Consider the following 15,403-nt stretch of genomic DNA (forward strand, 5'->3'; position numbering starts at 1 on the left):
GACAGATCGCTTGTAAGGCGGGTCCAGTAGTACGTCGCCTTGCTTTTTTCTATAGTGCGAGCTGTGCCGCGATGCCCGGAAGAATGGTTGTCGTGGCACGCATCCAAAATTTCGTCACGACGGTCAGCGGGTATGACAAGAATATAACCCTTAGCGAAAAGATGCCGTATTTTTAATGTATTTTGAATGCATTTAATACATATATTAACTTTGTATTTATTCTGCATTATTTTGTCCGGATTCCAAATGCATTTCGAATACATTTACAATGTATTTAAAATGTACCTCCAAAATACGTAAGCAGTGCATGAAAAATATATATTTAATGCATTTTAAATGTATTAAAAATGCTCAGAAAATGTAATTTTAAATACGTGCAAAATGTATTAGTAATGCATTTTAAATGCACAGAAAATACTGCTTCAAATATACTCAAAATGCGTTACTAGTGTATACTAAATAAAACCTAAATACATTGAGAGATACCAATGCAATGTGTCTTAGGTGGAATTGTTAACGTTCAACTAGAAACTATCATATTGTGGTTTCAAAAAGTTTAATAGGCACTAGGCTAAAAATATGCTCCATTGTGAAAATGTAAACCGGCCATGCTCGGAATGCGGGCCAGCAAATGACTGAAAAGAACAGCATGTATGCGCACAAATTGGCAGTTTGAAAGTTTTTTATTGTACACCTCAGTCGAGTGGCCAATTTCGCCATTTACTAAGTAGCAGGAATGAATGCCTTTCAGCCACCTCGGTAGCCAGCGCAGATGAAGCGTTGTGCATCAGAGTCTTCGTACTTCGGATTCTTCACGCGGGAAATTTCACCAGCAGCTGCAGTGAAAAGAAAATGGGAAAATTTTAGTGAAACACTTTTTTTAGAGGCAAATAAATGTCAAATCAATCAGGCCTTTTCTCTAGCCGTGCCAACGTCCCTCGCGAGCAAGGATTTTTTAGTTTCCCCTTGAGAGAGAAAAAAAAAACCGCCGTGAAAACAATGCCCCTTTGAAGGACGTAAGACAATTCATGTAATGGTAAGCATAGTTTATATTGTCATGCGGCATCGGATCTTCAATACCATTTTTAAGAAAGAATGGTGGCCGGGAAGGGGGGGGGGGGGGGAGGCTTATGTTTGGAAATTGTCTAGGGATAAAAATTAGCGAAAATTAGGAAAAAAAAAAGACAGAGCTAAGATAACAACGTTACCAAACATGAAACAGAGTTCTTAGAGTTATGCTACTACTTCTCTTTCTTAGGCGCTTGAGTTAACTTGAAACGGTGGCAATTCTAGTTTTCCAACTAACTAGGACAAAACTGGTCTGTGACCTCCCAGGACGCTAATAAAATAAGATAGGCAGTAATCTTATTAACTACAATTATTGTTATGTGTTCCATATTTCGGCGTCACCTTCTTCGGAGATTACGTTCTAAAAAAATAAAATGCATGGGCAGGATTGCAGTAGAAAGCTTACATAAATGTCATTAAATTGGCGTGTGCACTCAACAATGCTTTCAAAGGAACGGCAAAGTAAGGTTATTTCAAAAAACAAGAAAAATTTCACGCTGTCCTTAAAATAACAAGCTCTTATATCGTAGGCACCTAACCGAAGCAATTAAAACAAGCAACGCCAGAACACGTGTATTTGTGCTTGCACACACATGTAATTTTTTTGCTCTCCGCCGCACATCACCAGCAGGTAATTTTATACTTTTTGCTGTACACAGACAACGTCATCATTTAATTAGGGAGCAACGCGGAAAATAATTGTAAATGCTCGCGTCTTTAACATACAAAAAAATATAAACACCTGTTAGCTTCAGGGACCATCAAGTAAAAATAGTTGCTTCATAAATACTCGTGACACCTAAAAGAAACTCGTTTAAGTACACCCTTTAGACGCAAATGGGAAATTGAGGCTTCTAAACACACACAACCGCCAAGCTGCCCATGCTGTTTTCGGTGCCTTTGGGCACATTTCATAAATTCTCCGGTGGCGTGGTCCAGCGTTAGCGCGTCGGGTTCCGCGTGTCTGTCACTCACGAGCGGCCGAAGAGCCTCTCGGAACGCGCACACGTGTTCGTGAATGCGCTACGAAATGAATACAGCAAGGAGGGAAAAAGTTGCAAGGAAACACAAAAGAGGAAGGGGCCAACGTCCTGAAGTTTCGCGAAGTTTTGGGGGGAGCAATCCAAGGAACAAAAAGAGACGAACCCGCCCGGGGGACCCGTTCCGGGAACCGAGGGGTCTCGCGCAGGGAACTGGTTGCCTGCCTCGAAGTCCCCCTCCCCACCCGCATTCCTTCTCCTTCCTTCCTTTGCTGGTTCTTGGTTCTGGGTGGCGGTAGGAACAGAAACTGATTGTAACTTAGCGGCTACTCTCATACAGTTTGTCTTAGATGGACAAATAATTTGTAGTCCCTGGGCATGAAGCACCTTCGCTACTGCCACATACACCAAAAATTACGTGGGTCGCTTTTAACACTTTTGGTCACTTCGAAACAGACGGCATAAACTCTTTCATGGCTTTAGTTGACAGAACGGCGACATGCGACCGACAAAAATCGCGAAGGCTGCTCGGATTCCCGCCGTATGCGCCGGCCACGCGCATTAGTCGGATACATGTATGCCACAAACTGGCTTCCTTTCCCGTACTGCGGCTGCTGTGAACATGCGCAGCTGTGAGCGGCTGCTGCGAACAGAAAACAAAAGAAAGCTGCGTCCCTGGATACACTTCGCAAATTTCTCAAGCGCGTAAACATGGACGGCGGGCTTTCTGTGAACAGGCTGTGCTAAAAACGTTCCTGCGGTTATGTGTTTAATGCAAGTGTTAGTCCTCAATGAGTACTTGATCTACAAGGAAACTCGTAGCAACAGTCCCCCGTCCACTCAGCAGGGCCGGAGCTAAAAATTAGGCGCAAAAAGGAAAGCACTAAAATCCATTTTTTTACGTCTTCTTGCTGTCGTTGATTTGTGAGTACATTCCCTTGCACGGCGTAGTTACGGTAGGAAATCTTGCTCGCAGGTGGAGGTAAGCTTAACAACCACGTGCGGATTTTATTAAGGGCATTAGCACTCTTCGATTGCAAGGCAAACATACGTCCATTAATTGTAGTGCGACACCGTACGCGCAAATAGCCGGTATATCGTGCTTACCTTGGCTAGACGGCCAACGCCGCTGCAACGCGCCGTCCAAGCAGACTGCGTCCACCCGACGACCGCGCGTTGAGGAGTCCGAAAGAGGACAGGCAAAAGAAACGCAGCGAAGGCAGACAAAACGTGAAGGCGGGGTGCGCCGCTCAGCTCGCGCCGCAGGGGCCGGGCACAGAGGAGGAGGTAGTGAGCGGCAGTGAAAGGCGCCGAGCTGCTCGCCCTCCCAAGCATAGCCAGGGTTGTCCATCTAAGGCGAATATTTTTCAGAAAAAGAAAATTTTCCAAGCCTCCACAGCGATACCGTCGTAACAACGCTGGCAAAGTGCAAGTGTTTTCGTACATATATATACACGTTGAATTCGATGTTTTTTCTTTGCCGATTGCGTTGGAACACCGCCGCTTACATATTTGTACGCCGAGTTTCTCTGTAATACGCAGAGTTATGTCTGCTTTAGACAGCGCAGTAACTGAGAGTATCTCCCTCAGTTTCTTTTATTATAAGTAAACATCGAGGAGAAATTCTCAGTACGTTTTTTCATTTGAGATGTATTTTATCCGGCACTTCAGATATGCTTTACGTGAATCTTACAATTCAGCAACTGAAGCAGCGCCTGTAGTGTACTCGAAATGTATTTCGTAAAACTTTAAGAATACATTTAAAATGTATTTTCTATAAGTATTTTTCATGCATTGAGAGTGTATTTCTACCATGTTCGTTCGACAAACGTAAAAGGCATTTGAAATGTATTTCGAATATATTCGGAGTATATTTCCATGCTTCAGCACACTTTTAAAGTATACTCAGAGTGCTGCTCTAAATGTAGTTAGGTAAGTGTATTTTTATAATATTTACAGTGCATTTACACCATGATCGTTTGGCGGGAAGAAATACATTTTCAATATATTCTGAATGCCTTAAGCGCACATTCGTGAGGTTCAGTGCATTTTTAATCTATTTGGGGGGTACTTAAAAGCACTGTATTTTTCCCGTATTTTTAATAATGTATTTTCAATATTTACTAAAAATTGAGAAAATGCAATTTTTAATGCACTTAAAATACATTTACAAATACGAAGCATATTTGAAGTGCACTTCAAGCGTACTCGTACATATTTCAAACGTATTACTTTTCGCTAAGGGAAGTCGTTTTCGTTCTGGGGATGAAATTTTTCTTCATGAGAATAGATAATAGACGCAACGGCGACGTTGCGTCCTTCGAGGTAGTCTATCATGAGGCGTTACTCAGGGTCGGCACGCTGCTAGGCTGCTAGATTGTTCTCCACCACGACTCCGAAGACCGGGCTGACTTCGTCATAGTCTTGTGGTGCTGGGTCGACGGGGGCACGAGACAGGCAGTAAGCATCGGAATGTTTTCTGCCGGATTTATAGACGATTATAACGTCAAATTCTTGTAAGCGCAAGCTCCATCGCCCAGGGCAGCGAGAGGGGTCCTTCAAATTCGCCAGCCAACATAGCGCATGGTGGTCGGTCAACACGTCTGCCATACACGTATGGCAGAAATTTTGAATTAGCCCATACCATTGCGAGACACTTTTTCTCAGAGGCTGAGTAGTTTTTCTCTTTCTACAGAACACAGCTCGCATAAGCGATTACTTTTCCGCCACCGCTTTGCTCTTGGACGAGGACTGCACCCAAGCATATATCACTGGTGTCCGTGTAAATTTCTCTTTCGACGTTTTCGTTGAAATGAGTGAGTACGGGCGGGCCTTGGAGGCGTTGTTGCAGCATGCAGAATGCTTCCTCTTGGGCGTTTTCGCAGCTCAAAAGACTGCTATCTTTCATCAAGCGCGTGAGTGGCTCTGCAATGCCTGCGAAGTTTCCGACAAAGCGGCGGTAGTATGCGCATAGCCCGAGAAGTCTTCGCACGCTCTCTTTTGTCATTCGGTCTTCGGAAGTTCGCCATGGCTGACGTTTTTGACGGGGCAGGCAGGGCTACCGCGACGTTGACGACATGGCCCAAAAACATGAGTACCTCGTAACCGAACCGGCACTTTTCAGGCTTCACCGTTAACCCTGACGTATGAATGACCTCGAGTACAGACTGCAACCTTGCAAGGTGTTCGTCGAAAGTCCGGGCGAATGCCACAACGTCGTCGAGATATACGAGGCAGGTGAGCCACTTCAGGCCAGCTAGCACAGTGTCCATAACTCTCTGAAGCGTTGATGGCGCCGTGCATAGCCCAAAAGGCATCACCTTGAACTCGTATAGGCCGTCCGGGAGTATGAATGCAGCCTTCTCTGGATCTCTCTCGTCCGCTTCAATCTGCCAGTAGCCGGTCTTCAGATCAATTGATGAGAAGTACTTCGCGTGCCAGAGGTGGTCGAGTGCATCGTCAATTCGTGGCAGGGGGCACACGTCCTTTTTGGTGATTTTTTTCAGCCGGCGCTAGTCAACGCCGAACCTCAATGTGCCTTTTTTTTTCTTCACGAGTACGACCGGCGCAGGCCAGCGACTGTTTGATGGCTGCATTATGTCGTCGCTGAGCACGTCTTCGACTTCTGTCCGGATGACTTCCTGCTCGTTTGAAAAGACCCGTTGCGGTGACTGTCAAGCATAAGCGCAGCTGGTTCTTTTCTCACCAGGGTCGTGAAGGTCCCAAGAAACTGGCTTTTGAATTGAGTCCAGTTGGTCAAAGAACTCTCGTGGTTCTCGAACCAAGTTCGAGCCACATCTTCCAAGTAAAATAAGACATGCCGGAAGGTTCGACCCACCTGTTGAAGATATGGACGCGCTCCATCTTCTCCAACCATTCGTCCGCGTCTTCCGCGGGGTCTCCCCGGAACCATGGCAGTTCCCGGTGGTGCTGCAGGACGATTGGCGACGCTGTATCTTGTACTATGACGGTAGTTGCAGGGGTTGTTCTTTTGGGTCTTTCTAAAAGGAGAACGAACTCTGGCGGTAGACCTTGCAGACGGTGGCTGGCTCTAGTTGGACTGGCTTGGCGGGTTTCAGAGGTCGTTGGGAGCATAAAGGGTGCGTACCCCGCACCACTACCAGATATCACTAAGCCAAAGACGACGCAGTTTTCTTGAAGAAAAAGTGTTTATTGAAGCGAACCTGTGCTCCCCTAGCAGTGCAAAGAATACAAAGGCAGAGAAGCAACAGTCATCAAAAAGAAGTGCGCAGGCGAGTGTCGGTTAATCGAATACCACGGCGTCTGCGGGCATTTATCATACTGCGCCAGCGTCGCTCGAACCATCGAATTACATTCAGAACACCGTAGATCAAAGAAGATTCTTCTAGGCTGGTGACCTTAGTTTTCAACACTCTCCCTATCAAAGGAGATAACACGTGCAGCATAGAGAATAGAACACCCGCTTCACTTCGTCCAGATAACGCTGCCCGGTGCACCCGGGCGGCAAAAAAACATTAATGACTGTTGTTGCGTTGTACGGGTTTAAAACCAGGAAGAGGGATCTGTTTCTATTGGGCACCTGTCGGCCTTGTGTCCTTTGCTAACCCGGCGGGCGCCACGGACAGGGAACGGGCGAGGTACAAAGGCGCGCAAGAAACGCCGCGCCGGTGCACGTCTTTGGTGTCGCGCAGGGCGTTCAGCAGTGCGTACGTCTCGGCTCTTCCGTCGTCACTGCATGGAACGATACTTTCTGGCTACAATCGGTGGCACGTGGTTTATCCGGCCCATTTCTGAAGCACAACATGCAACATGGAATTAGCTGGAAATGGCGATCTCCTGAAGTACCGCTGATCCGCCATCTTAGATAACGCCGGAAGCTATGGAGGTGTTGCGCAGAACCAAAACCAAAACTGGTTTGAACAACTGGCAGTGTAGAGTGTTTCCTAAAGAAAAAATAACACGGGCACACACGCAAATGCGTACGCATTATGTTTGAAAATCTTGCACATTGTCCACGCATATTTATTTATTTATTTATTTATTTATTTATTTATTTATTTATTTATTTATTTATTTATTTACGTAAGTGGAGTGCGGGAGAAGCCACAGAGTCGTCGGCAACGCCAGATGGACAAAACTTTCCTGCCTGTGCCCTCACCTAAACGAGTCAGTGATGAACGCCATGAGCTCGGTACACACGTCTTAAAGATTCAACTCATGGAGCACATCGACGTAACGACATCAACCGTTCATCTCCTGCCACAGGCTATCTACCGCCTCCCTGGATTCCCGCAACTGACCTAGTATGTTATCATGAAAACTAGTAAGAATTCCAATAGCATTACTGTGCCCACATGCGACTCAGTACATGCCGAGCAGCTGCTACGATTAAGCGTCATCCCTATTTCGTCCGGCATGCGCCTCCGGGTGCGTGTATATCAACTTCCTACACGCGGCGTCATATATATGTCCGACCCGGAGCCTGCAACAATAGGCTCATGAGCGCTTTTAAAGCTGATGGCTTCGCTATACTCGCTACACGCCGCATGGGTCGTAATAGAACAGTTCTTATCCACTTCGCTTCTGACATCGTTTCCCGGTTTGTAACTTACCATGGTTTCTTAAGCTGTGTGCAAATTTACTAGAAAAAGTCACTAATTTGCACACGTTGTCACAGACCAGGGCACAAGGCATGTAGGTGTCCTTCCCCAACAACTATAACGAATTTGGCCGATGCCACGAGTTGAGGACTCTCCAGGTCTGTGTCTTTATAAGGAACAAGCACAGCACTGTGTCCACTGTAAAAAAGACGGACACCTCGCAACTAGCCCAGACTGTCCAGATCGCACTGACTTCGTCGAAATGCTTAAAATACGTCAGCAACAAACCCGCTTTCAAAATCGTACCAAAACTGCAACCATCAACGGCGACTTGCACACCCGGACGACTCGCCCTTACAGTTGCGTCGAAACCTTCAGAAATACCCTATCTCAGTCAAGACTCCACGCTGCTGAAACCTTCCGTCAGCTACGAAGACGATCCCGTAATTGCTGAACAACAACAAGCCCGTCAAAAAGCCGAGATTCAATTTGCTGAGGAGATGGGAGCTCTTCAGAAACAAATTTTAATTCTCAGACTCAACCATGAGCAGCGAATGAAGGACATAAAGAAACCCATTATCACACTCAGACAAAATCTCTCCATCAAGCAAGCATCAAACAAGCCTCAAGCAAACAGCACTCTCAAAAAGCAACGAACCACGTTACCTGCCAGTTCTCGTCGCCAGGCTGATACCTAGCCGGACGAACCACAGTTTCGGGTTCATTTACAAGCTCCCAGTCGTCAAAGAATTCTCGCAATGTTAGAACAACACACAAAGGAGACAAACACTCCGAGTCGAGCGCCACAAGGACATGCAATCATTTCAGCAATGCATGCAACAAATAGCAAACTAACTGAGACTCAGAAGACTCTACAGTGCTTTGTCATGCAGTTACACGTGACTACCGGTCACAACCCTGCAATCGCAGCTCATGGCTTCGTCTGAGCCTTATTCCTACCCTGACGTTCTTCAATGGAACTGCCGTTCTCTCATGTACAGTGCCGCAGAGCTTGGGGAACTTTTCCGGACAACAGGTCAGCCTTTTGCACTCCTGCTTCAGGAAACGAGAGGTACGACCCCAAAAACTGCAGGTTATCAGTCCTACTTTGTGACGTCCATACATCACACACAACGCGGGGGCAACTCGATTGATTTTAGGGTTTAACGCGCCGACGCAACGCAGGCGATGAGGCGTGCCGTAGTGGAGGGCTCCGGATTAATTTTGACCACCTGGGGGTCTTTAACGTGCGCCGAAATCTCGAACACACGAGCGTTTTTGCTTTTCGCCTCCATCGGAAAAGCGGCCGCTGCGGCCGGAAATCGAACCCGCGACCTCGTGCTCAGCAGCGCAACGCCTTAGCCACTGAGCCACCACGGAGGGTCGCGGGGGCAACTCAAGACAGAAGCACAAGCCGCAATATTCTTCAAGGACATACCTCTTCTTATTATACGGAAATACCGTAAACTGTTGCGGTCCGCTACACAATTAACAAGACGAGATATCTCTTAGCATCTCATTACGCCCGCCCTACAACAAATTATCGAGCTACTCCTGGCATTTATTATTCTTGGCTACCTAACTTACACCAGCAATACCCGCATGACAAACTCCTCTTCTTTGGAGATTTCAACACCTGGCTTGGCACCACAGTCTAATGGGCCTTCGCGGCCCAGCACTTGTCGATAACGCTACAAGAACAGGACTGGAACAACACAACGACCTCGATTACCCTACCCTTCGCGGGCTTCATGCAAATCAGGCGGACACTACCCTCGATCTCATGTGGGCCTCAAACGGTGTAGTTCGCGAATAATGATGATGATGGTTGGTGTTTCATGGCGCAAGGCCAGCGAGGGCAAAGAGCGCCAGAAAAGAAGTTATATAATGAAGCGAAGTGATTACCATAAGAAGGTAGGTATAAAAGCATGTAAATCGGACATTGTAAAATCAATTAAAGGTAATGGTGATGGCTGGTGTATAGGGCCAGATTTGATTATGCGTGATATGAGATAAGGTTTAAAAACTTAACATGTGACAAATAATCAAACACACGTTTCATAGAAACACTGGCATCGTCACCTAGAAACAGCGATGGGTATAGTGGGATATGTTGTCTGTAGAGTTCTCTGAAGTGTTTGTGTCGTGTTGTGTGAAGTGCCTTGCATGTTATTAGTATGTGGACTACGGATAGGCCCTCCCCGCACCTGCTACACAGGGGTCTTGGAGATCCCGTGAGCAGGTGGGAATGTGTTGCATGCGTGTGGCCTATCCGTAATCGAGCCAGGGTAACTTCGTTGTGTCTGTTGTGAGTATCAGTGGTGTATGCTCCCAAGAGTGGCTTTATAATGTGTAGTTTGTTGTCAGTCTGCTGATTCCAGTGTGCTTGCCATGTTGTGCGCAGGTGTTGTCTGATGTGTGATTTGAGGTCGGTGTAGGGTATTGTTGTTATGTCAACTGTAGTTGTAAGGGCAGCAGCGGCCGCCATTCGGTCTGCGGTCTCATTACCTGGAATTCCCGAGTGCCCTGGCACCCAGCACACGGTCACCTCAAGGTTTAACGCATGCACAGACATAAGAGTACTAATGAGAGCATTAACCACATGGTTTTTAGACTTCTGTGAGGATAATGTACGCACAACACTTAAAGAATCAGTATAAATTACAGATTTCGGAATTCGACTTAGAACAATATGTTTAACTACAAGAAGTATGCCATAGGCCTCTGCCGTAAAGATACTTGCATTTCTATTCATAGTTCTACAGACATTAAAGGTACCACCACCATGCGCAGCACAGGAAACAGTTGTGGCAGTTTTAGAAGCATCTGTGTAAAATTCAGCACACTTGTATTTGTGCTGCAGGGACAAGAAATGTTGCACGATCGCGCTTCTAGGCACTCTGTTTTTCTCGACATTTGTAAAAGATACATCACATGATATCGGGAGAAGCTGCCACGGTACTAGAAGTTCAGTAGCGGAGGTTTTGATGGTGTCTGAGAACATGACATCAAGTTGTGATGCTTCTTCTCTTACTCTGAAAGCGAAAGGAGCAGAGACTGATGGGCGATTAGTAAGAAGTTGAGATATTGATGTATCATAAAAAACTGACGTAAAAGGATGGTGAGGCATTGATGAGATTTTAAAAGCATAAAGCAGGTCTGTGTAGGCTCGCTGACGTTCTAGGCTCCATTTGTTGCACTCTACATACAGACTTTCGACTGGACTAGTCCGAAAGGCACCACACGACACGCGCAGCCCTGGATGAAGCACAGGGTCCAGCATTCTGAGGGATGTTTTAGTGGCTGACCCATAGACAACGCTACCATAGTCCAGTCGTGAGCCTATCAAGCTGGTAAAAACCCGTAAAAGAAGTTGTTTGTCAGCACCAAAAGAAATGTGGGACAGAACCTTCAGGATATTCATTGTTTTTAAGCATTTATGTTTTAGTTGTTTTATATGTGGGATAAACGTGAGCTTTTCGTCAAGGATTATACCTAAAAACTTGTGTTCTTTCTTGACAGGAATCGAGACACCATTGAGATGAATGTCTGGATCCGGCCGGATGCCACGCCTCTTGGAAAACAAGACACAAGTGCACTTCCCTGGATTAAATTTAAAGCCGTTGCTGTCTGCCCAACCAGCTAGCTTGTTAACACCAAGCTGGACTTGGCGCTCGCAGACAGACAGGTCACAAGACTTAAAGGATAATTGTACGTCGTCAACATAAACGGAGCAGGAAATTGACGGTGGCAACGCCTTCCTGAGGGAATTCATTTTTACAATAAAAAGGGTGCAACTTAAAACTCCACCTTGTGGCACTCCATTTTCCTGCACATGCACCCTAGAGAGTGCCGTTCCAAGTTGCACGCGAAACGTCCTTTCGGACATGTAACTAGAAAGCGTGTTCATCATGTTACCGGTTATGCCAAAGGACTTTAGGTCGATGAGGATACCATACCTCCAAGCAGTATCATACGCCTTTTCTAGATCAAAGAATACTGTCATACAGTACTGCTTATGGAGGAAAGCATATTTTATATACGCCTCTAATGCAACGAGTTGATCGTTGGTAGATCGCCCCGCCCTGAAGCCTGCCTGGCAACTCTCGAGAAGACCATTGTACTCTAAGAAGTACACAAGTCTCCTATTTATCATCTTCTCGAAGAGCTTACACAGGCAGCTTGTCAGGGCAATGGGGCGATAACTGGCAGGAGAGGAAGGGTCCTTCCCTTCCTTTAGGACAGCCACTACTATGGCCTCCCTCCAAGAGCGAGGAATGTGCCCCGAAAGCCATATTTTATTGTATAGGTGTAACAGTGTTTCAAGAGTGTCTGGGTGTAGGTGTTGTATCATGCTGTATGTGATTTTGTCTGCACCTGGACCTGACGTCTTACATGTGCTCACAGCAACCTTCAGCTCATGAATTGAAAAACAAGAATTGTAAGAAGTGTGCGACTTGTTGTTATCACGCAGGGACTTCTTTTCTACAGATGTTTTGTGTTTCATGAAAGTGTTTGTGTAGTGTGCTGAACTGGACACGTGTTCGAAGTGTTGTGCAAGTGTGTTAGCCTGGTCTTCCAGTGTGTCCCCTGTTGTACTAACCAGGGGCAGGCTGTGTGTCTTTTGTCCTTTTAGTTTTCGTATTCGTGTCCAGACTTTGTGTGTATCAGTGTATGAATTGATGGAAGTGAGGAAGGTGCGCCAACTCTCCCTTTTCACCTCACGACGCACTCGCTTCCCAAAAGCTTTTGCCCGTTTAAAAGAAATGAGGTTGTCTGACGTGGGGTACCGGCGAAGGACACCCCACGCCTTGTTCTGGGCCTCTCGCGCCCGCCTGCAGTCCTCGTTCCACCAGGGCCTCCTTGGGCAGCGGGACCCACTGGAGGCCTGGGGAATGGACTGTTCGGCGGCGTCGAGGATGTGCGCCGTGACGAGTTGGGCGGCTTCCTCCACGTGTAGGTGTTTTATGGATGTGTGGTGTAGTTGAGATGTTTGTGTGAATGTGCTCCAGCTTGCTTGTGATTCATTAAACCTTTTATGGGAAGATGGACTGCTCGGGCCTATACCTATATACGTTAATGAAGTGGGGAAATGGTCACTACCATATGGGTCTGTGCCCACACCCCAATCAAGACATGGAAAGAGAACTGCGGAACCAATAGCCAAGTCAAGATGCGAGAATGTATTGTGTCCTAAGTTATGGTATGTAGGCTGTTTTTTGTTGAAAAGGCATGCTCCGGAGGATGTAAGGAACTTCTCTATCAGGCGACCTCGGGCATCCGTTCTGGTGGAGCCCCAAAGAGAGTTGTGCGCATTAAGGTCGCCTGTTAGCATGTATGGTTCGGGCAGCTGGTCAACCAGTGCCTCGAAATCAGAGCTCAGAAGTGCAAAATCAGGAGAGATGTAAATAGAGCATACCGTTATCAACCTATTAAATATTATGGTACGGATCGCTACAGCCTCGAGGACAGTGTTTAAAGTGACAGGGTGGCATGCTAATGATTTCCGGGCGATAATGGCCACACCTCCTGAAGAGTGGGTGCAACCAACCCTGTCCTTTCTGAATACCATGTACCTATTTAAGAAATTTGTTTGTTTAGAGTTGAGGTGGGTTTCCTGGAGACACATAATACTTGGCTGACTGGCATGCAGAATCTCATACACATCGTCAAGATTTTTAAGGAGGCCTCTGCAGTTCCATTGGATAATATTTTCTGTTCCCATTATTTAAATTTAAGAATGACTGGAATCTGTGTGTTCGTGTGTGTTCATGTGTCGTCTTTCGGGGCTGTTACTCTTGGATTGGGCTTTTTGGGCCTTTCTGTAGGCTTGGAAGTCGGTGGCCGCTCCTTGCGCTGCGTTGCAGGCAGGAACGGCCCGACGTCCATCTCGTCGTCAGATGTCCGAGGGGTGCCCGACGGACCGGGCCCCCCGGACTTGGCCGCCCTTCGGGAGCCCTTCGCTTGAGCCGCCACCGCCGCGGGCGACGGGAACGCCAAAAGTGGCACGGGCGGTGCGGTGGCGGTGGGAGCCGGTGCGAGGCCCGTGGTGTCCATCACCTCGGTACCCTCCAACGCACTGGAGGATAGGGAGACAGAGGCGGGAGCGGCACCGGTCCCGACGGAAGACGTGGCCACCACAACCGCTGCTGCCTCAGCAGGCGGCGTGGTGGCAGGTTGGGCTGCCCGAGGCAACCCAGGGGGGGGGGGGGGCGGGGAAGGGACCAGGCCAGACTCGCTGAACTGGGTCCCTGTGGAAACCAGACGCCGCTCCGCCCCCCGGCGAGCTGCGTCGGCGTACCTCCCCAGATGGAAAGAGGCGAACCTCTTTCTCGCCTCTGGAAAGGTAATGTTCTCAGTGACCTTAATGTTTATGATCTTTTTTTCTAGTTGGAATTTTTCGCACTTGCGGGAGTATGCTGCATGCGGCCCCCCGCAGTTTACACAAGTGAGGGTTTCGGATGCACAGTTCTCGCTCGGATGATCGTGCGCCGCGCATTTTGCACACGTCGTTCGGCCACGGCAAGAGTTCGTACCGTGCCCGAACCGCTGGCACTTAAAACAGCGCCGCGGGTTCGGGATGTACGGACGGATGGAGCAACGGATAAAACCTGCATTTATGTGTTGTGGGAGTACTGCGCGGTCGAAAGTCAAGATAATGTGTATGGTGGGAATCTCCTTGTCGTCTCTGCGGATAGTGATGCGTCTCACGGCAGTGACGCCCTGATCCTTCAAGCCGGCAAGGAGATCCGCATCCGTTTCATTCAAGAGATCTGTCTCTGATATCACACCCTGCGAGCTGTTGAGGCTCCGATGGGGTGTGACCCTGATGTCGAGATCAGCCAGTCTAGTCTGAGCTAGAAGCTTTGCAGACTGCTGCTTGTCATTTATTTCGATTAGGAGTTCACCAGACCTTTGTTTTTTGCACTTATATGATTTTCCTATTATGGCTTCAAGATACTTGGCGATCAAGAAGACTGACTGAGATGCAAGAGGGTGGGTTGGACTGAGCGATTCCATCACAAGAAATCGAGAAAAATTATCTGGTTCAGGAAATGTCAAAGATGGCAATGAGGGAAACTATACTTCGGTGCGGCCCCTTTTAGGGGGCCGATCACGGTTGGGGGGGGTTTAGACAATACCATAAAGCATAGTATAAAAGCAGGGAGACGGGGGTACTTTCTCCTTTGACCTTACCCTGGTAGTCAAAGAGGTCCCGGAGCTCCCTGCCTGGTAGACAGGCAGGGAGACCATCGGCCGGAGCTTGACCAAGGCTCCGACGGCCACCGTTAAAGGTTTCTACCCTTCACCTTAAAAACACATCACCACGGTGGGGCACAGCTTATGTTGGGGGGCTCGGGGTCCGCGGTATCGCCAGTACCGTCACCAAGATTACTCAAGGTGCCCCGTGCGGGGAGTTCGCGAATGGCGCTGTGGTACAGACCCTATGGGTTCCGATCACTACCCTATATGAATAACATTGGCAGACTCAACTTCTCGTTACTCCTGGCTACTCCTGGCATTTATTATTCTTGGCTACCTAACTTACACCAGCAATACCCGCATGACAAACTCCTCTTCTTTGGAGATTTCCACACCTGGCTTGGCACCACAGTCTAATGTACCTTCGCGGCCCAGCACTTGTCGATAACGCTACAAGAACAGGACTGGAACAACACAACGACCTCGATTACCCTACCCGTCGCGGGCTTCATGCAAATCAGGCGGACACTACCCTCGATCTCATGTGGGCCTCAAACAGTGTAGTTCGCG

General features: G+C 47.7%; 1 protein-coding gene and 1 long non-coding RNA gene across 5 annotated transcripts in view; both read right to left on the bottom strand.

The window, feature by feature from the left end:
• The window catches only part of LOC144172915 (pancreatic triacylglycerol lipase-like), a 356,275-nt gene that overhangs the window by 201,006 nt on the left and 139,866 nt on the right, over positions 1 to 15,403 (bottom strand). The window lies entirely within an intron of this gene.
• On the bottom strand, positions 556 to 3,557 carry LOC144172910 (uncharacterized). Its single transcript, XR_013323127.1, has 3 exons — positions 3,156 to 3,557; positions 2,215 to 2,333; positions 556 to 836 (listed from the first exon to the last, which is right to left on the bottom strand). It is a non-coding gene; the product is annotated as an uncharacterized LOC144172910 (long non-coding RNA).

This window comes from Haemaphysalis longicornis, unplaced genomic scaffold, assembly GCF_048455015.1.
Source record: "Haemaphysalis longicornis isolate Haplotype H1 unplaced genomic scaffold, Haemaphysalis longicornis Haplotype H1 scaffold_27, whole genome shotgun sequence".
Lineage (NCBI taxonomy): Eukaryota > Metazoa > Arthropoda > Arachnida > Ixodida > Ixodidae > Haemaphysalis > Haemaphysalis longicornis.